This window comes from Giraffa tippelskirchi, chromosome 6 (assembly GCF_054371585.1).
Source record: "Giraffa tippelskirchi isolate mGirTip1 chromosome 6, T2T-mGirTip1v1.2.pri, whole genome shotgun sequence".
NCBI classification, from domain to species: Eukaryota; Metazoa; Chordata; class Mammalia; order Artiodactyla; family Giraffidae; genus Giraffa; species Giraffa tippelskirchi.
In genome coordinates, this window is record NC_137280.1 from 170,349,145 (window position 1) to 170,370,450 (window position 21,306).

Consider the following 21,306-nt stretch of genomic DNA (forward strand, 5'->3'; position numbering starts at 1 on the left):
TGGTTTTAGAAAAGGCAGAGGAACCAGAGATCAAATTGCCAATATCCGCTGGATCATCGAAAAAGCAAGAGAGTTCCAGAAAAACATCTATTTCTGCTTTATTGACTATGCCAAAGCCTTTGACTGTGTGGATCACAATAAACTGTGGATAATTCTGAAAGAGATGGGAATACCAGACCATCTGACCTGTCTCTTGAGAAACCTGTATGCAGGTCAGGAAGCAACAGTTAGAACTGGACATGGAACAACAGACTGGTTCCAAATAGGAAAAGGAGTACGTCAAGGCTGTATATTATCACCCTGCTTATTTAACTTATATGCAGAGTACATCATGAGAAATGCTGGGCTGGAAGAAACACAAGCTGGAATCAAGATTGCCGGGAGAAATATCAATAACCTCAGACATGCAGATGACACCACCCTTATGGCAGAAAGTGAAGAAGAACTAAAGAGCCTCTTGATGAAAGTGAAAGAGGAGAGTCAAAAAGTTGGCTTAAAGCTCAATGTTCAGAAAACTAAGATCATGGCATCTGGTCCCATCACTCCATGGGAAATAGATGGGGAAACAGTGGAAACAGTGTCAGACTTTATTTTTTGGGGCTCCAAGATCACTGCTGATGGTGATTGCAGCCATGAAATTAAAAGATGCTTACTCCTTGGAAGGAAGGTTATGGCCAACCTAGTTAGCATATTTAAAAGTAGAGACATTACTTTGCCAACAAAAGTCCATCTAGTCAAGGCTATGGTTTTTCCATTGGTCATGTATGGATGTGAGAGTTGTATGTTGAAGAATGCTGAGCGCTGAAGAACTGATGCTTTTGAACTGTGGTGTTGGAGAAGACTCTTGAGAGTCCCTTGGACTGCAAGGAGTTCCAATCAATCCATCCTAAAGGAGATCAATCCTGGGTGTTCATTGGAAGGACTGATGTTGAAGCTGAAACTCCAATACTTTGGCCACCTCATGCGAAGGGTTGACTCATTGGAAAAGACCCTAAGTCTGGGTAGGATTGGGGGTGGGAGGAGAAGGGGACGACAGAGGATGAGATGGTTGGATGGCATCACTGACTCGATGGACATGGGTTTGGGTGGACTCTGGGAGTTGGTGATGGACAGAGAGGCCTGGCGTGCTGCAATTCATGGGGTCGCAAAGAGTCGGACACGACTGAGCGACTGAACTGAACTGATTTCGATATAGCTCCTCAAGCAAGGGAAACAAAAGTGAAAATAAACAAATAAGACTATACATCAAACTAAAAACCTTTTGTACAAAAAACAAACTATCAAAAAAAAAAATGAAAAGTCCAGCTACTGAATGGAAGAAGATATTTTAAAATGATACTGATCAGGTTTTAATATCAAAAATATGGTGATAAGGGGTTAATATTCAAATATATAAATAACTCATACAAGTCAACATTAAAAAACAACTCGACTGAAAAACTGGGTAGATCAACTGAATAAATGTATTTTTCAAAGATGACATACAGATGGCCAACATGCATCTGAAAAGGTGCTCAACATCATTAAGCACCATAAAAATGCAGATCAAAACCACAGGAAATATTATCTTACACCTGTCAGAACGGCTATTGTCAAAAAGACGACAAGTAACAAGCCACGATGTGAACAGAAGGGAACCCTCATGCACTGCTGATGGGAATGGAAACTGGTACAGCCACTACAGAAAGCAGTATTGAGGTTCCTCAAAAATTTAAAAACAGAACTACCATACAATCCAGCAATTCGACTCCTGGGTATTTATTTGAAGAAAATGAAAACACTAATTGGAAAAGATACATACACCCCCATGTTCATTGCAGCATTTAGAATAACCCAGAATATGGAAGCAAGCCAAGTGTCCATCAACAGAGAAATGGATAAAGAAGACACATACATAGACACAATCGAATATTATTCAGCCAAAAAACAAGAGGGAGATTTTGCCACTTGTGGCAATGTGAAGAGACCTAGAGGGCATTATGCTAAGTGAAACAAGTCAGAGAAATACAAATAACATAAAATTTCACTTATCTGAAAGAACAAAACAATGAACAAACGTAACAAAACAGAAACAGGGCAGCCAAGGATACAGAGAACCCACAGGTGGTTACCAGACGGAGGAAGGCAGGGGGAAGAGAGAAAGAAGTGATGGAGATTCAAATGTATACGCCTCTAGTTACAAAATAAAATATACAGTGTGGGGACTGTAGACAATAATAATGCAGTATCTTTTTATGGCGACAGATGGTAACTCGACTTACCATGGTAATTATTTTATAATGTATGAAAATATCAAATCTCTATGTTGTACACCAGGAAGTAGCATAATGTTGTAGGTTGTTATGCTTTAGAAACAAACTCATAAGAAAAGAGATCTGCTTTGGGGTTGCCAGGAAAAGGTGAAGAGGGATAGGATATTAGATGAGGGAAGGGAGGAAGAAAGGAGAGAGGGAGGGAGGGGAGGTGAGGGGAAGAAAAATGAATGAGAAATTATGGTTTCAGCTCTAATTCAAGAGCTTCAAAGTACTGCTGCCATCCTTACAACAAAGATAATGATGTAGAAATTGAAAATAAATGACTTTGTGGATCCATCAGAAAACTAAGGTCACAGGGTAAACTGTCACCCCAATCCAGGAAAATGCAGGTCCAATCAAGTTCTGCTCAGCAGAAGCCACTCAGTGTCATAAACTGATAAGAATATTTCCATAATGTTGACAAGTTAATGGAGACGAAGATGAGAGTAAAACATTTCTAGGGGCAATATTCTTTTGTGGGGGGGATGTATTCACATTTACCTGGACTTCCCTTCCATGACCCTACCACACTTTCACAGTCAAGATTCCAGAAATATTCCCTCTTGATCCAGGCAGAAGAGGAAGAAATGCGCAGATTTGTCCATAATAAAAGGGCTTCATCAGAACACAATTCTGAAACCTTATTTCAGCAATAGGAAAGTAATTCCTCCCCACTCCAACCCACTCCAGTCCTCCTGTCTCACTTAAGAGGTTAAAAAAAAAATGAAAACAGAGAAAAAACAAAGAATAGGGCTTCAAAAAATACATTTGGAACACTGTTGGAGTTAAAAAACAAAAAAGTATCTATCACTAAAGGTGTAAAAAACTCTTGTGATGACTACAGATCCAAGACACAGGCCTACTAAATAACCGAGCCTGAAACTAAATCGTAGTATTTTTAGAATAAGCTACCTCAACCACATGCTTCCATCCTACCAATAAGCCTCCAGGATATTAATAGGATATAGTATCTCTTATAATATCTATCTAATATATTATCTATCTATAATATAATAGGGTGAAAGAGTTTCAAGAGTAAGTCTTTCAGTAACTTGCATAGAAAAGTCCCAAAGCCAAGGTGGGAGTCACAAACAAGGACATTAGAGCAATTTGAAGACTCTGTAACTAAATAGACATTAAACACAATCAGACTCCTAGCCAGAGCTTGACCCAAGAAAGAAAAAAATTAGTAAGGTTCTGAAAAAAAGTTAATTGTTAAAAAGATGTAACAATTAAGAGAATAAAAAGATAAACCACAGGCCGAGAGAAAATGTTTGGAAATCACATATTAGAATAATGATTTATATCCAGAATATACAAAGAACTACTGAAACTGTAAATAAGAAAACCAAAAAACCTAACTAAAAAATGTATGACAGATCTGAACAGACACTTTACCAAAGAAGATATGTAGATGGCAAATAAGTGTATGAAAAGATGCTTACCATCCTTTCTCATTAGGAAATTTCATTTTTAAAGATACTATTACATAACCTATTAAGGTGGCTAAAAGTCAAAAAACCTGACAACAGCAGGTGTCGAAGAGCCCATGGAGCAACAGGAGCTCTCATTCATTGATGACGGGAATACAAAATAACACAGCTACTCTGGGAGTCTGGCAGTTTCTTGCAAAGATAAACATAATCGTAACATGTAATCCAGCCATTGTGCTTTCAGATACTGATGCAACTGTTTTTAAAAATGTAAGTCCACTGAAAAATATGCATTGTAAAGATATATATAACTTCATTCATAATCACCAAAAATCAGAAACATCAGAAAACTAAGGTCACAGGGTAAACTGTCACCCCAATCCTTCAATGGGTGAAGAAGAAAAGTGAAGTGAAAGTGGAAGTTGCTCAGTCGTATCTGATTCTTTGCAACACCATGGACTGACTATACACTCCAGGGAATTCTCCAGGCCAGAATACTGGATTGGGTAGCCTATCCCTTCTCCAACGGATCTTCCCAACCCAGGAATCGAACCGGGGTCTCCTGCATTGCAGGTGGATTCTTTACCAACTGAGGTTCAGGGAAGAAGGAAACAATGGGATATTAATCAAGAATAAAATTAATGAGCTATCAACCCATACAGAAAAATAGTTGAAGCTTGAATACATAGTACTAAGTAAAAGGAGTTAGTCTTAAAGGGCATATATCATATAATTTTATTTGCATGACATTCTGGAGAAGGTAAATCTATAGTGATAGTAAATAGATCACTGTTTTTACCAAGAGTTTTGAGATGGGGGACACTGAATAGACAAAAGAGAATTAAAAACCATCCTATATGATACTGTAATGAAGAATATATGGCTCCATGTAAATGTTAAGCCCTTAGATTTGCACCGAAAATGAACAATAAACCTTAATTATAAATTTAAGAAACCATACAGAAGTAGAGAGGATCTCAGGGTGAAGTTCAGACTGTGACAAAACAATCTAGCAATATTAGAAGTCTATGAAATACTTTCACTGGAAGGATGGGGGAAAACGTGCTGACCTAAGAACATCAGTGACTACAAGGCCAAAGGCAAAAGAGCTGTACAAAAGCAGCATTCTCTAGTTTGTAGGCTGTTTCCCCAGGGGTATGGTTTTAAAGATTCTAAGACTACTATATATATGTATAGAAATTGAAATTTAATTTAATGCATGGTAGATGGTCATAACCAGGTTTATCACTGTCATAGGAGGTTACAGATAAGCAAGGGTGAAAAGAAAGAATGGTCCTTATGGTATTGGCAGTTGAAAAAAATCAGTATGAACTTATGTGTAGTTACAGATGGATACATGTAGAAATAATCATACATATGTATGTATACACAAGTTAGTATATGTACATACACATTTCCTTGCCCTATGAGCAGTGATACCCGAGTAGCACTAAGCATATCTAGTGCCCAGATCTTAGTTTCTAATACCATTTTCCAGTGTTAAGAACCAGGGTTCTTTGGAGAAATGGGTTAGTTCAGTATTGGGACAGAGCCTATATAAGACCTAAAAATCTTGTAGTGGCAAAAAATATGGAAGTGCTAAAAAATAAAAAAAAAGCAAACACAGCAACAATGGGAATACATCAAGAGACAATAACTAAATTCAAGACCTCCAGTAGTCAAAGCCAAGACGATTTGAGCAACAAAAATAATAAAGCAGTATTAGATTATAACCCAAAATACAGAAAATATATGCATGGTTCCAAACTTTCAGAAAAGATTGAATAAACAAGTGAAGAGACCTTTGCGGAGAATTCTAAATAATTTATGTAGATACTCACCCCTTTAAGGAAGTAGAACATAACTCCTTTTTCCCTAAGTGTAGGCTGCACATAGTGACTTCCTTTCAATGCTTAAACACTAAGGAAGGAGATGAAGCTGAGTAGTTTTACACTGAAGAAACCTGATACATATTATCTCTCAGCCAAGTGATCAATAATGCTGACAGTGATAAAAACACATTGATAGTATATGCCCTTTCTATGAGGTGATGAAAATGGTACTTTACCTCTCTGATCGTCCTCACAAAAAACCATTATCTCAGTCCAATCACAGAAAAACATCACTGAATCCCAAATGAAGGCCATTCTAAATTTTCTTGTCAGAATTCCTCAAAACTGCCAGTACCATCAAGAACAAGGAAAGTCTGAGAGCTTTAATAGCCTGCTGCTGCTGCTGCTAAGTCGCGTCAGTTGTGTCTGACTCTCTGCAACCCCATAGACGGCAGCCCACCAGGCTCCCCCGTCCCTGGGATTCTCCAGGCAAGAATACTGGAGTGGGTTGCCATTTCCTTTTAATAGCCTAGAGGAGCCTAAAAGAGACATAACTACTAAAGGTAATGTGACAGCCTTGGTAGAACTTGCATTAAAAATACATTAAAGTGATGGCTAGGTAAAAACTAAAGAAACTGAATAATGTGTAGATTTTAGTTAATAATAATATACCAATATTGATTCATTAGGTCTGGCAGATATGCTAATATAAATTATTAGTAAGAAGGAAACCTGTATATATAGGAACTCTATATTACCTGCTCAGTTTTTATATTATTCTGAAACTATTCCAAATAAAAGTTTAAATACAGCATTGTTAACAGTAGTCACATTGCTCCATTATCCCTCTAGAAATCTACTGGAAGCCTCTGACTCATAAAAATGGTATATTGTTCCATTTATTATGTCATCTTTAATTTCTTTCTGGACTGCTTCATAATATTCCAAATACAGCCGTTTAATTTCTTGATTCTAATTCAGTTTGTACTTTAACGTTTCAGCTTCTCATTGCTCCTTGGTAGTATAGAGACAAAGATTTGGTTTCTGCCTATTTAATACTGCAAACTTGCTAAACTCACCGAGAAGGTTTAGAATTTTTTGTTTTACTTTTTTTTTTTTAACCTTTTCTTTACGGTTTTTTACTTGTTTTACTTTTTTTTTTTTAAGAGTCCACTGGATTTTCTACATAGATAATCGTGTAAAAAGAAAACAAAAAAAAGACAGTGCCAAATCTTTCTAGTCTGTGTGCCTTTTTTTTTTTTTTTTTTGCGTTACCGCACTGGATAAAACCTCCAGTAAATGTTTAAAATAAGTGGTGCAATCAAGTATCTTTGTCTCTTTTCTGATCTTAGGAAGAAAGTATTTCATCTTTTACCAATTACTGAGATGTTAATTATGGGTTTTTCTAGATGTTCTTTATTAAGATGTACAAGCTTCCTTTTATACCCAATTTGCTGACAGTTTGTACCAAGAATTAATGTGATATTTTGTCAAATGTTTTCTGATTCTACTGAGTTAATCATGGTTTTTCTTTGTTGACACAGTAAGTTACATTGAATGATTTTTCAAGTGTTAAATCAACCTTGATTTTCCAGGGTAAATTCCATTGACCACCATCTATTATCCTTTTTATCTTTTGTTAAATTTGATTTGCTAAAAATTAATTAGAATTTTTCATCTGCATTTCATAAAAGAGATTAGTCTATAGTATTCTTATAATATCTATGACAAGTTATGAAACCAGTACTACTAGCCTCATGCTTCTGCTTAATCGCTGAGTTGTGTCCATCTCTTTGTGACCCCATAAACTGTAGCCCACCAGGCTCCTCTGTCCATGTAATTTTCCAGGCAAGAATACTGGAGTAGGTTGCCATTTCCTCCTCCAAGGGGATCTTCCCAACCTAGAGGTCGAACCCAGGTTTCCTGTGTCTCCTACATTGGAGGCTGATTCTTTATCCACTGAGCCGTAATATTTAATTTAGAAAATCTCTCTTTCCTGAGGAAAGAATTCAAGGAGAGTGAAAGCCAAGTTTTGAGAAACATATAGTCACTAATCTGCCTACTTATGAACAATATTTTCAGTTGTCTTCAATAGAAAGAGGAAAAAGCATCTTTCCAAAGAAATACTTTTCCAAAAATTTTGTCAATTGATTATATGATAATATTTCTCTAGAAATTTTACTTATTTTTTATTATTAAGTAATTCTACTTTGTTTTTTAAAAGCATGTTACATACAAATTGATAAGTACAGCACCACACCATTATAGAACTAGAAACTTTTTTTTTTTTAAACTTCCCTAGTATTTGCAATGCAGGTCCCCACTACTGGGGACTCCAAAGTAAGCTCTACTTTGAGTGTGGGAAAAAAATTTTCCCTAGAGTCTAGGGAAAATTCAATTAATGCCTTCTTTGATTTTATTTTTTCAATTTACTGAACTTCATCCTCCACTATGACAGGGGAAACATCTCCGTGTCCATCTGTTAAAGTATCTTGCAAAATGCTTTGAAAGAAGTTTGTGATAAATGCATATATTTGTCAGAACAGTAACTGGTGTCATGCTACAAACATTAGTTGAAGGCCTTCTCTGAGGGTTGCACATATCAGAAAGTATAAGACATTGTGCAAATCTCCCCATTCTGTTGCCTTCTCCTCATATCTTACCGGAGAAGGCAATGGCACCCTACTCCAGTACTCTCGCCTGGAAAATCCCATGGACGGAGGAGCCTGGTAGGCTGCAGTCCATTGGGTCACTAAGAGTCGGACACAACTGAGCGACTTCACTTTCACTTTTCACTTTCATGCATTGGCGAAGGAAATGGCAACCCACTCCAGTATTCTTGCCTGGAGAATCCCAGGGACAGTGGAGCCTGGTGGGCTGCCATCTATGGGGTCGCACAGAGGCGGACACGACTGAAGCAACTTAGCAGCAGCGGCATATCATACACTCAGGTGTCTGACTCCTATTCTGATTAGTTCTTGCATGAACTGTTCTGTGCCCTGTAATTCTTCCTCTTTCTATCCCCTCTACATGCAATCAAATATTGTGTCCTTTAGAGACCTTTTTTTTTTAAAGGAACTCAAAATGGATATCATAGTATTAACTAAACTGTTATTAACAGTAAAATGGCATTAACAGGTAAGTGTTTCCAACCCAACAGCCAGGCAGTGCAGTTCCAGTATAGAAAATTTTGCATCAGAAGTAGGTAGAACACAGATATTTTGGGCCTTTCATGTCCCTTGAATGAAATTATGTAATCTATTTATAAACTAGTTAAGAACTTATTTTTAGGCAGAACACTATTTAACATAAATCTCAGCTAGATCTTTTTTGACCCACTTCTTAGAGTAATGAAAATAAAAACAAAAATAACAAATGAGACCTAATTAAACTTAAACGTTTCTGCATAGCAAAGCAAGCCATATTAAGCGGAAAAGAGAACCCTAAGAATGGGAGAAAATATTTGCAAATGAAGCAATTGACAAAGGATTAATCTTCAAAATATACAAACGTCATGGAACTCAATATCAAAAAACAATGGGTGGAAGAACTAAATAGACATTTCCCCAAAGACATACAGATGGCCAACAAATACAACAAACAACATCACTAATTCTTGGAGAAATGCAAATCAAAACTACCTCACACCTGTTAAAATGGCCATCATTTAAAAAAATCTACAAACAATAAATGCTAGTGGGGGTGTGGAGAAAAGATAATCCTCTTGCACTGTTGGTAGGAATGTAAATTGATATGGCCACTATGGAGAACAATATAGAGGTTCCTTAAAAATCTAAAAACAGAACTGCCATATGACCCAGCAATCACTCTCCTGGGCATATACCCAGAGAAAACCATAATTCAAAAAGACGCATGTGCCCTAATGTTCAGTGAAGTACTATTTATAATAACCAGGACATGGAAACAACTTAAATGTCCATTAACAGAAGAATGGCTAAAGAAGATGTGGTATGTGTACACACACACACACACACACACACACACACACACACACACACACACACACACAATGGACTATTACTCAGCCATAAAAAGGAGTGAAATTGGATCACTTGAAGAGATATGGATGGACCCAGAGACTGTCATACAGTGAAGTAAGTCAGAAAGAGAAAAACAAATACTATATGTTAACACATATATGTGGAATCTAGGAAAGTGGTATAGATGATCTTATTTATGTATATTATCATATGTGAAACAGAACACCATTCCATGTTCGATGCATGAGACAAGGGCTCAGGGCCGGGGCAATGGGATGACCCAGAGGGATGGGATGGGGAGGGAGGTGGGTGGGGGGTCCAGGAAGGGGAACACATGTAAACCCATGGCTGATTCATGTCAATGTATGGCAAAAACTATTACAATATTGTAAAGTAATGAGCCCCCAACTAAAATAAATAAATTTATAAAAAAAAAAGAAAAACAGAAATAGACACAGAGGTAGAGAACAAATGTACAGACACCAAGGGAGGAAGTGGGGAGTGGGATGAACTGAGAGGTAGAGACTGACACATATACACTCCTATGTATAAAATAGATAACGAGTGAGCTTCTACTGTGTAGCTCAGAGACCTCTACTCAGTGCTTTGTGGTGACTCAAATGGGAAGGAAATCCAAAAAAGGGGGTGGGGAGTATATGCATATGTATAGCTGGTTCATTTTGCTACACAGTAGAAACTAACGCAACATTATTAGCAACTATACTCCAATAAAAATTAATTTTAAAAAACTTACTTTTTTCCTTTATTCAAAAACTGGATGCCACTCTGTAGGCTTTGCTGATACAATGATGAATAAGGGGGGTTAAAAAACAGGGTTTCCACCAGGAGCCCAAAATTAAAGTGCAGAGAGACACAGTGAGCAAACACACAGAATACAATAAATTCACAACGTGGATTGTGGCATAATGAAATAAACAGACACATGAGCTGGAGTGTGTGAATTAAATAAAGGAGTCAAGGAAGTTAATACCTAAGAATATATTTGAGCTGAAAGGAGAAGTTAGCTATTCTAATGGCTTTACATGCAGTCCCCTTCCTTTTTGCTTGTTGCAAATTCCACCCAATGCCTTTCTCATTCATTCAGTCACTTAAATATCTGTTAAACAGTACCCTGAACAGAATACAATATTGATTTGACTCAACTAGCAGAGAAGGGGACTTTAATCAAATACCAATTTTTAAAAACTTACTGACATATAAACAAATGAGCCTTAAGTCCTTTGCCACAGAGTCTGGTCCTTCAACACTCTATCTTCTTTTTTAGAAACAGAATATCCTATTTTCAGGTACTTCTGTCCAGTATACATTATTCATTCCAATGATTAATAATGCGCTTTTGTAGTTAATAGCAGATATTCTTAACGTATGATGTCCCTCAGACTCTCTTAAGGATCTTGTTAAAAAAGAAAGGGTTTAGGGACTTCCCTGGTGCTGCAGTGGCTCTGGCTCACCATTCCCAATTCTGGGGGCCCAGGTTCAATCCCTGGTCTGGGAATTAGGTCCCATATGCCACAACTACAGATCCCATATACTGCAATGAAGATAGAAGACCCCGTGTGCTGCAATTAAGATACAGTGCAGCCAAATAAATAAGTAAATGAAAATAAACGTTACAAAAAAGTAAAAAAGATGCTATTTTGGTAGGTTTTGAATGTAACTAAAGAAGATGCTGTTTCAACAAACACCACAGGGGATTCTAATGTACAGTGTCCTCAGAAAATACATTAATAAAAAGTGGTTATATCATCTTTCACATGACTGTGTATAATTATTCTTTTGCTGTTTTGATATGAAAATTTCAAAGAACTTCTACTGGAAGTCAGTCTATAACTTTATCCTTTTTTTTTTATTTTATTACTGTAAATCTTAAGACCGTGCCTCATCTCCAAGTACCCTGAGGGAACATGAATCTCCAAGCATACACAAGGCACTTTCTATGTGAGCATCCGAAGCGCTCTTCTGAACAAAGGCACACTGTCTGGGTGTCAGTCAATATCTGGTTCTTTGCTTGATCCTTGTCTTCACACATTGCCTTTTCAAACGTGCATTATATGTTTCTATTCGTATATGAAACTTTCCTGACTCCTGTGGCTGCACGTACCGACCACTTTGTAAATGACTTCAGCCCATGGCCAAACCTTCCTCTGTATTCTCCGCAGAGTGACGAGCACCTAGTGGATACTCCAAAATGCTATACAGCACGTTTCTTTCTTTTTCCCCACCTTTCCTTCTAACAGACATAATAATGTGAACTCATGTGCACAAAACAGGAAAATCAATTATACTGAAAGAAGAATGAAAGAGGGGGAGAATGAGTACAAGGGAAAGAAGCAACCAGACCAGGCTAAGCAGGTTGTCCTGGTAACGGTAGATGCAAGATCTTTGTTCTTTTAGAGATAGACTTTTCTCTGATATTTACATTATAGAGCGCCATCTAGTGGTTTTAGCTCAAATTAACAATCCACACTTGCATGCTCAATTTTCAATCGAAATTAAAATGATACTTTTTTTTCTGTTGGATGCAACACTCCATTTATGAAATACATATTTTAGAGACTCAGTAAAATAGTCAAAAGTTGTTTTGTGTGCATGTGCAGACTGCATATTTGGAAGATTTATATTTATTATAATTTATTTATAAAAGATCATTATTTGCTCTCCAGAGTTTAAACAATGATTGTCAGAAAGACTAACCATAGCATTTGTTTAAAACTTTTGAAGAATATTAGCATTATATGTATGTATATACATGTATGTTTTCATATGTTTGTATATAAAATCTGTAAAATTATAAGTGTATGGCAACTATAATAATATCGCAAAAGCTCCATTCATAAAAAGTACCCATTTTGATCAATTTACATTACAGAGAAAGAGAGAAAGAAACAGAAAAAACTTAGAGAAAAATTCTTTAGTCTGTAGAAATCTGGGTGCATTTGTGAGGGAGACAGAGGTTCAACTCCATGATTACTTGTTTTTTGCTTCATGCCAGTAAAACTTCAGCATGGTTTGGGTATCAGCTACTCAGTCATATATAGAATGGCAAATCATATTCAAAGTAAGAACTTATGTTTCACAGATATACTCACAATAAAAATTGGGCCAAGATTATTCATTTTTGTTATTCAATTTAAAAAGAGAAAAAACTACCTTTTGAAGCCTATGTAAATTAGGTATATGGCAATAGAGTAAAGCTTTCTTAAAGCACTAGGGTGATTTTCAGGTTTTATATTTTATATTCTTGTATTTTAAGAAATAACTGTTTTTTTCATCAGAAAAGTCTACAAACAATAAATGCTAGAGAGAATGTAAACAGAACCAACTCTCTGACACTGTTGGTGGGAATGTAAATTGATACAGATGCTATGGAAAACAGTATGGAAGTTCCTAAAAAACTAAAAATAGAACTACTATATGACTCAACAGTTCCACTCCTGGGCACACATCCAGAGAAAAGCATAATTCAAAATGATACATCCACCCCAGTGTTCATTGCAGCACTATTCACAATAGCTAGGACATGGAAGCAACCTAAATGTTCATCAACAGAGGAATAGATAGATAAGATGTGATACGTGTATACAATGGAACACTACTCAGCCATTAAAAGGAACAAAATCATGTCATTGCAGAGATGTGGAAGAACCTAAAGACTGTCTTACAGCATAGACCAAGTCATCAAAACAGATATCATATATTAACACATATATGTGGAATCTAGAAAAATGGTACAGATGATCTATCTTATTTGCAAAGCAGAAATAAGGACATGGAGAACAAACATATAGATACCAAGGAGGAAAGAGGAGGTGGGATAAATTTGGAGACTGGGATTGGCATACATATACTATTGATACTATTTATAAGGTATATTCCAATAAAAATTGATTTTAAAAAAGTTTTCAAGCCTATGCAGTATGTTATGTATCCAGACACCAGGCTGAAGGAAAGCTAACAAGAGCTAGGATGAAAGAGGTTTGCAAAGTTCATTTATACAAACATCAAGGTTTCAAAGAAGCCAGTAGGTTTGTGGCAATTTTCCAGGTGATTTTCTCTTCCTGGAGTGTCCATTTCACTATCTTACCTTCCACGTCCCAGATAACTCTCTCCCATCCCCATAAGACTTAGCTCAAACATAAGCTTAAAGAAAAAGGCCCCCCTCCTTTTTTTTTTTTTTTTGGCAGTTAACCTAATTGACCAAAGAGGAAAATTTCTTTGAGAAAACGTCTTTTTAACTCAGATGGGAATGACTAGATAAAATAAGACCTGCAGAGATCAGGAGAAATTGCGTTTCAGAGGGAGCACAGATCTCATGAAAGGGCAGTGAAGCCGGCCTGAATGCGGCAGCTTTGAAGGAGAGAAGGAAGGGCAGCGGGACCAGAGTGGGCAGAGAGGAGGGAGGAAGGAGAAGTCGCCGGAGACCAGTCATTCAGGGCTTTACGGTTCAAGGTAAAGGCTGGAATTTCACTCTAATTGTAAACGTGGAGGGGGACATGATGGAGCGGAAATACAAATGTAAAGCATCACTGCATTATAGACAAGAGAGTGTTCAGGAGCAAGGGTGCAAATACAGAGAGCAATCATGAGGCCCTTGCAATAGACCGAGAGAAATGTGCTCAAGTCTCGGACGATGGAGGCAGACATGAAGATGGACAGACCCACATCGCTTGAAGATATGCTTTGGACTCAGAGTCAACAGGCCTGTGGAAGGCTGGCACGTGGAGAAAGAGGCGAAGAAGAGGAACGAAGGATGAGGCTGGAGACTTCCGCCCGAGCAACTAGGTAGACGGGTGTGCCTACTGAGTTGCTACTGGTGAAGTAAATAAGTAAATCTCTGTTTTAAAGCAAGACAAATCAGATTTAAACATAAAATATTTCTCTGCATGTTTGGGCCACCTCTCTCCCCTCCACTATGCATTGTGCATCTGGATTATGTGTTAACCAGACCTGCCCAACAGCAGAAACACTTCCTCAACCATAAAGATTAATTATTCTTCTTCTGCTTCCAGCCATGTAACTCCGTAGAAAATACCATTCCTTTCTCGTGATGACCCTCCGCTCACCTTGTACATGCAGACACCTTTGGTTACCGGTCCAATATATCATTTACCTTAAAGACAGTGACTGTGAAGAACAGACTGAATCAGATGACCTGGGGAGATCCTGGGCCACAGCTAATGGAAGTCCTTAGCTTAAGTGCTTACCATGACCTTATTAATATGACTAGTTATATTAATTATATTCTGTTTTGCGAGATTGTTTTTTATATTACCAAATGTGTGACTGAGCCTCAGATAGAATTAATGATGGTTATGTGATTTATAATGATTGGCCAAATATGCAGTCCTATAAGATCAACAATTTTAAGAATGTAACTCTAAATATGGGAAGAAGTGACAAGAGGGAACCATTTCCTTGACCAGAACAGATTAGTAAGACAGGTGGTCCAGAGGATTTTGGTTACTGTTAACAGGGCCTGGTCTAGTAATACCACACTGAGTCACCTATCAAACAAAATCCTCACCTGGTCTGGGAACGTGCCTTCCTGGTGCCAGCGGTGGGAAGGGCCAAATTGGTCACAAAATGCCTCCCAAACCTTGGTCCAAATGAAGACTGAAAGGAAGGGTATTGTAGAATGGGCGATGTTTCTCACCAGTAGTTAGGTCATGAGGGTAGAGCAATCATAATAGGATCAGTGCCTCAGGCCAGAGAGCTAGCTGGTCATTTTTCCACCACGTGAAGACACAGCAAGATGTCCATTTATGATTAAAACTCTCCATAAATCAGTTAGAAGGAACTTACCTCAACATAATAAAAGCTATATACAACAAATCCACAACTAACATTATTCTCAATGGTGAAAAACTAAAGGCATTTCCTCTAAGATCAGGAACAAGACAAGAGTGCCCACTCTTGCCACTACTATTCAACATAGTTTTGGAAGTCCTAGCCATGGCAATCAGAGAACCAAAAGAAATAAAAGGAATCCAGACTGGAAAAGAAGAGTAAAACTCTCACTTTCTGCAGATGGCATGATAGTATACATAGAAGATCCTAAAGATGCCACCAGAAAATTACTAGAGCTAATCAATGAATTTAGTAAAGTTGCAGGATATAAAATTAATACACAGAAGTCTTTTGCATTCCTATTCACTAGCAATGAAAAATCAGAGAGAGAAATTAAGGAAACAATCCCATTGACCACTGCAACGAAAAGAATAAAATGCCAGGAATAAACCTACCGAGAGACAAAAGAGCAGTATGCAGAAAGCTACAAGACACTGATGAAGAAATCAAAGGTGACACAAGCGGATGGAGAGATACGCCATGTTCTTGGACTGGAAGACTCAATATTGTGAAAATGACTATACTACACAAAGCAATCTACAGATTCAATGCAATCCCTATCAAACTACCAAAGGCATGTTTCTCAGAACTAGGACAAAAAAATTCACAATTTGTATGGGAACACAAAAGACCCCGAATAGCCAAAGCAATCTTGAGAGAGAAAAGTAAAGCTGGAGGAATCAACTTTCTACCAAAGGAAGACACACCACTGTATTTATACAGTCCGTGGAATTCCCAAGGCCAGAATACTGGAGTGGGTAGCCTTTCCCTTCTCTGGGGGATTTTCCCAACCCAGGGATCGCACCCAGGTCTCCTGCATTGCAGATGTATTCTTTACCAGCTGAGTCACAAGGGAAGCCCAAGAATACTGGAGTGGGTAACCTTTCCCTTCTCCAGCGGATCTTCCCAACCCAGGAATTGAACCAGGGTCTCCTGTGTTAGAGGCAGGTTCTTTATCAACTGAGCTATCAGGGAAGCCCTAAGATACACCACAGGGCTGGTGATTTCCAATGTTATCTTCCTATTCCTTCAGTTTATGGGCAGAGACTTACTGGGACTCTACTCCAGCCAGGGGCAATGTGTGTATACCATCACCTTTTTATCCCTAGGAAGAACAAACATTCTTCTGCAGATGGTGATTGCAGCCATGAAATTAAAAGACACTTGCTCCTTGGAAGAAAAGCTATGACCAACCTAGACAGCATATTAAAAAGCAGAGACATTACTTTGCCAACAAAGGTCCGTCTAGTTAAAGCTATGGTTTTCCAGTAGTCATGCACGGATGTGAGAAAGCTGAGTGCTAAAGAATTAATGCTTTTGAACTGTGGTGTTGGAGAAGACTCTTGAGAGTTCCTTGGATGGCAAAGAGACCTAACCAGTCCATCCTAAAGGAAATCAGTCCTGAATATTCATTGGAAGGACTGATGCTGAAGCTGAAACTCCAACACTTTGGCCACCTGATACAAAGACTCATTGGAAAAGACCCTGATGCTGGGAAAGATTGAGGGCAGGAGGAGAAGGGGACGACAGAGGATGAGATGGTTGGATGGCATCACTGACTCGATGGACATGAGTTTGAGCAAGCTCTGGGAGTTGGTGAAGGACAGGGAGGCCTGGCGTGCTGCAGTCCATAGGGTCGCAGAGTCCGACATGGCTGAGCGACTGAACTAAACTGAAGAACAAGTATATTCTCCCTCCTTCCCTGGCAATATAAAATTTTATCTAGAAGGAATAAACAATATGAGAGTATACAGGGGATACACTGCCTCAATTTATTATCTAACTTTTGGAGAAGGTATATCTGGAAGAAAGATACATGAATATATAAAACTGACACTATAAACCTGTGCTAATCCTTTAAAAGAAAAGCAAATAATGTAATATCTATTTAGAACTGATTTTTGAAGTGAAATAATGTGAATTCTATCTAACAATTATAGATAATAATTTGCTATTACCCACGTTATCAGGGATGTTGTTGCATAGTTTCTTAAATAATGAGGTCACTGATTTCACTGACTTTATAACCTATCCTATGGAGTAGAAAAATTCCACTTGGTAAAACAAGATTCTTAGAAGTATAATGGGAAAATTATTGTACCAAAAGCCATATTAAAAGTTATGACCCAGTAATGTCCAGGTAAATGGTCTTAATATTACACTATAATTTTATATCCCTTATGCTGAAATTGCTGGTTTAGCTTTGAATGTAAATCCTGAGGAGTGGTGTAGAAATAAGTTTAATTTCAGCAAATGAAAATATCATTTTCAAATTTATATATATCATGTATTTCCCATAAAAAGATATATCTACTTTACTGTGTGTGTGTGTGTTAGTTGCTCAGTTGTGTCTGATTCTTTGCAACCCCATGGACTGTAGCCCGCCAGGCTCCTCTATCCATGGAATTCCCCAGGCAAGAATACTAGAATGGGTAGCCATTCTCTTCTCCAGGGGATCTTCCCCTCCAGCAGATCAAACCTACATCTCCTGCATTGCAGGCAGATTCTTTACCAGGGAAGCCCATCCAAAAATGTTAAAACAATGTCCAATAACACAAAAATATAACAGTAATTGTTATGTAAAACATAGTGTTTTTTACATATTATTATGACAACACTGTATATTTTCACAGTTCTCAGATTTTTCAGGAAGCATTAACTCTCACATTCTTACTTTGTCAACATAAAATTCCATGTGACCCAACTGAATTTGTTGAGTATATATTGAGTGTTTGGAGTAAGAAAAAATAGATAAGGGGAAAAAATGTACATATTAAAGAGTTCACTAATTATACTGTTTTCCCAAGGTTCAATTATGATATTGATCCAGAACTCATTAGAAAGCTCACTTCATTGTAAATATCTCATGTTAGACAACTCTAAGACGCATGGGTTCATAGACATGCCATCTCTAGCAAAGAGGACTTTGGGAATTCCAATTTTGGTATTATTAGCAAGAATTCTCTTTCTTTTGAAGAAAGCAAAACAGTCTGACCATTCTAAATAAAATTCTTATTAAACTTGGAAAGTTTTTGAAGGCATGCAAGCACAGTTTTGTATTTTCTAAAATCACTGTTGCTCTGTGTACTATGAGCAGAAAACTCAGAGGGACATGGTATCTCTTTCCAGAAACTTCTTAAATTTACCTTCCCCAGAATGGTAACAAAATGTATTGCAGAGTCACTGAACCTACTCACTACTGCTAGAAACCAGTGACAGTCTAATAGGGGAATTCCAAGCCTATAATCTTATAGTCAATAAAAATTTCCAGTCTCTGTTACTAATACTTGGAAAAAAAAACTTTAAAATTTTAACATGCATTACAACTTTAATGTATTATTTGTTTTATCCTGTAAATAACCCATATTTTAAAGTATCAATATTTACTTATTTCAACTTCTTGTATCTCTAATATAAAACATCCCAGTTTGGAGTGCAAAGACAATAAAAATCGTATTTACCTTTGTATATATACCATTATCCAAAAATCAGAAGGCCAAACAATGAGATGGAAATAAAAATACTAGATTCTTCAAAATGGACAACAACAAAAATAACTTGACATATTAATGAATATGCTACTATTATTTGCTGCCCCATAAGTTGCAACTAAAGGCTATCATTAATTCCATCACAGATCCCATACTGACTTGATTACTTGAGTTTTCAGTTATTTGTTTTGTATATGCAGTGGCTATTTATCAGACTTGCATTGGCTTGTGGGCCTCAAGGTAGTGATAGACAGTATTTGTATTTTAGTTTTCAGGTGTTCTACAAAATTGTCTTCTTTTGATGCAGTCGCAGATAATACCACGGCCAGCTTTTTAATTACTGACAAACTTCACCGTCCTCTTTCACTTCTCTTATCAACCAGGAACAGCTGTCCGCCGAGACGCCTTCCTAGCCTCTGTCTGCTCCCCTCACACCATTTCTCCTGGGTTTCTCTTTCTGATTCCATCTCGTTTATCTCTAGACACTGAAGTGGCCTGGGGCTTGGTTCTTGGATATCTTCCCTGTTTTTGTGCCCTCCCTAGGTGGTTGTATCTGGTTCTTTGACTTTAAATCTTATCTATATTTGATGATTCCAACTTTCTGCCTCAAACTCTGACCCCTTTCCTGAACTCTGGTTTCATATCAGCAGCAGCCTATTTGATATCTCTTCTTATACGACCAATAGAGCTCCCCACATTCCAAATAAAAGTTTACCTTACGTTCCCCTCGCACATCTCAAATGCTTCTCTCACTGCCCTTCTCATTTCAGTAAGTGACAATTCCAATCTTTCAGAACAAGAAATTTCAAGTCATTTTTTTTTTCCTTTCGCATTATAAATGTCACATCTTAAATTCACACGGAAAGTGTGAGTTGCTCAGGTGTGTCCAACTGCTTGCAACCCCAAGGACTGTAGCCCGCCAGGCTCCTCTGTCCTTGGAATTCTCCAGGCAAGAATACTGGAGTGGGTAGCCATTCCCTTCTCCAGGGAATCTTTCCAACCTAGGGATCCAACCCAGGGTCTGTCTCCTGAACTGGCAGACAGGTTCTTTACCACCTGAGCCACCAGGGAAGCCCTTTAACAGCAAATCACATTGTAAAACTATAACCAGAAGCCAGCTATTTCCCCTGACTTCTAATACACACACCCTAATCTTGGACACAAGCTGGAATCAAGATTGCCAGGAGAAATATCAGTAACCTCAGATATGCAGATGACACCACCCTTATGGCAGAAAATGAAGAAGAACTAAAGAGCCTCAAGAGTGAAAGAGGAGAGTCAAAAAGTTGGCTTAAAGCTCAACATTTAGAAAACTAAGATCATGGCATCTGGTCCCATCACTTGATGGGAAATAGATGGGGAAACAGTGGAAACAGTGGCTGACTTTATTTTGGGGGGCTCCAAAATCACTGCAAATGGTGATTGCAGCCATGACATTAAAAGACGCTTGCTCCTTGGAAGGAAAGTTATGACCAACCTAGACAGCATATTTAAAAGCAGAGACATTACTTTGCCAACAAAGGTCCGTCTCATCAAGGCTATGGTTTTTCCAGTGGTCATGTATGGATGTGAGTGTTGGACTGTGAAGAAAGCTGAGCGCCGCAGAATTGATGCTTTTGAACTGTGGTGTTGGAGAAGACTCTTGAGAGTCCCTTGGACTGCAAGGAGATCCAATCAATCCATCCTAAAGGAGATCAATCCTGGGTATTCATTGGAAGGACTGATGTTGAAGCTGAAACTCCAGTACTTTGGCCACCTGATGCGAAGAGCTGACTCATTTGAAAAGACCCTGATGCTGGGAAGGATTAGGGGCAGGAGGAGAAGGGGACAACAGAGGATGTGATGGCTGGATGGCATCACTGACTTGATGGACATGAGTTCGGGTGGACTCAGGGAGTCGGTGATGGACAGGGAGGCCTGGTGTGCTGCGATTCATGGGGTCGCAGAGAGTCGGACAGGACTGAGCGACTGAACTGAACTGGGCTGAATCTTAGACATCACTACCTTTAGCTTACGCTATTTAAAAACCCTTGTAATGGAATCCTCGGTGCCTTTCTTACTCTTCTACAGCACTCCCTCTACACAGTATTCAGATCTACAAATCCTTGTAAAACATGGCAGTATCAGTCTTCTCCACACCCGCCACTGGCCTGCTATTTCATGCAGAAGAAATCCCAGGTCCTCAGAGCTGTCTACAAGGTTTTCCATGATCTAGTCCCCTGCTACTTTCCTGACCTCATCTCCTTCCAGACATCCTTCCCTACCCTCCTGTAGCCACACCGGCCTCCCCTCTGGCTCTCAGTTGTGCTGCGTGAGCCTCTGCTTCAGGTCTGATGGCCTGCAGTATACTTTTTCCAATAGCTGCGTCGATTACCCCTTCCCTTCTC

The 21,306-nt window shown here is 38.2% G+C and overlaps 1 protein-coding gene across 2 annotated transcripts in view; it reads left to right on the forward strand.

Annotated features, from left to right (window-relative positions):
• Positions 1-21,306, forward strand: part of LOC145509654 (uncharacterized) — a 641,798-nt gene that overhangs the window by 607,437 nt on the left and 13,055 nt on the right. The window lies entirely within an intron of this gene.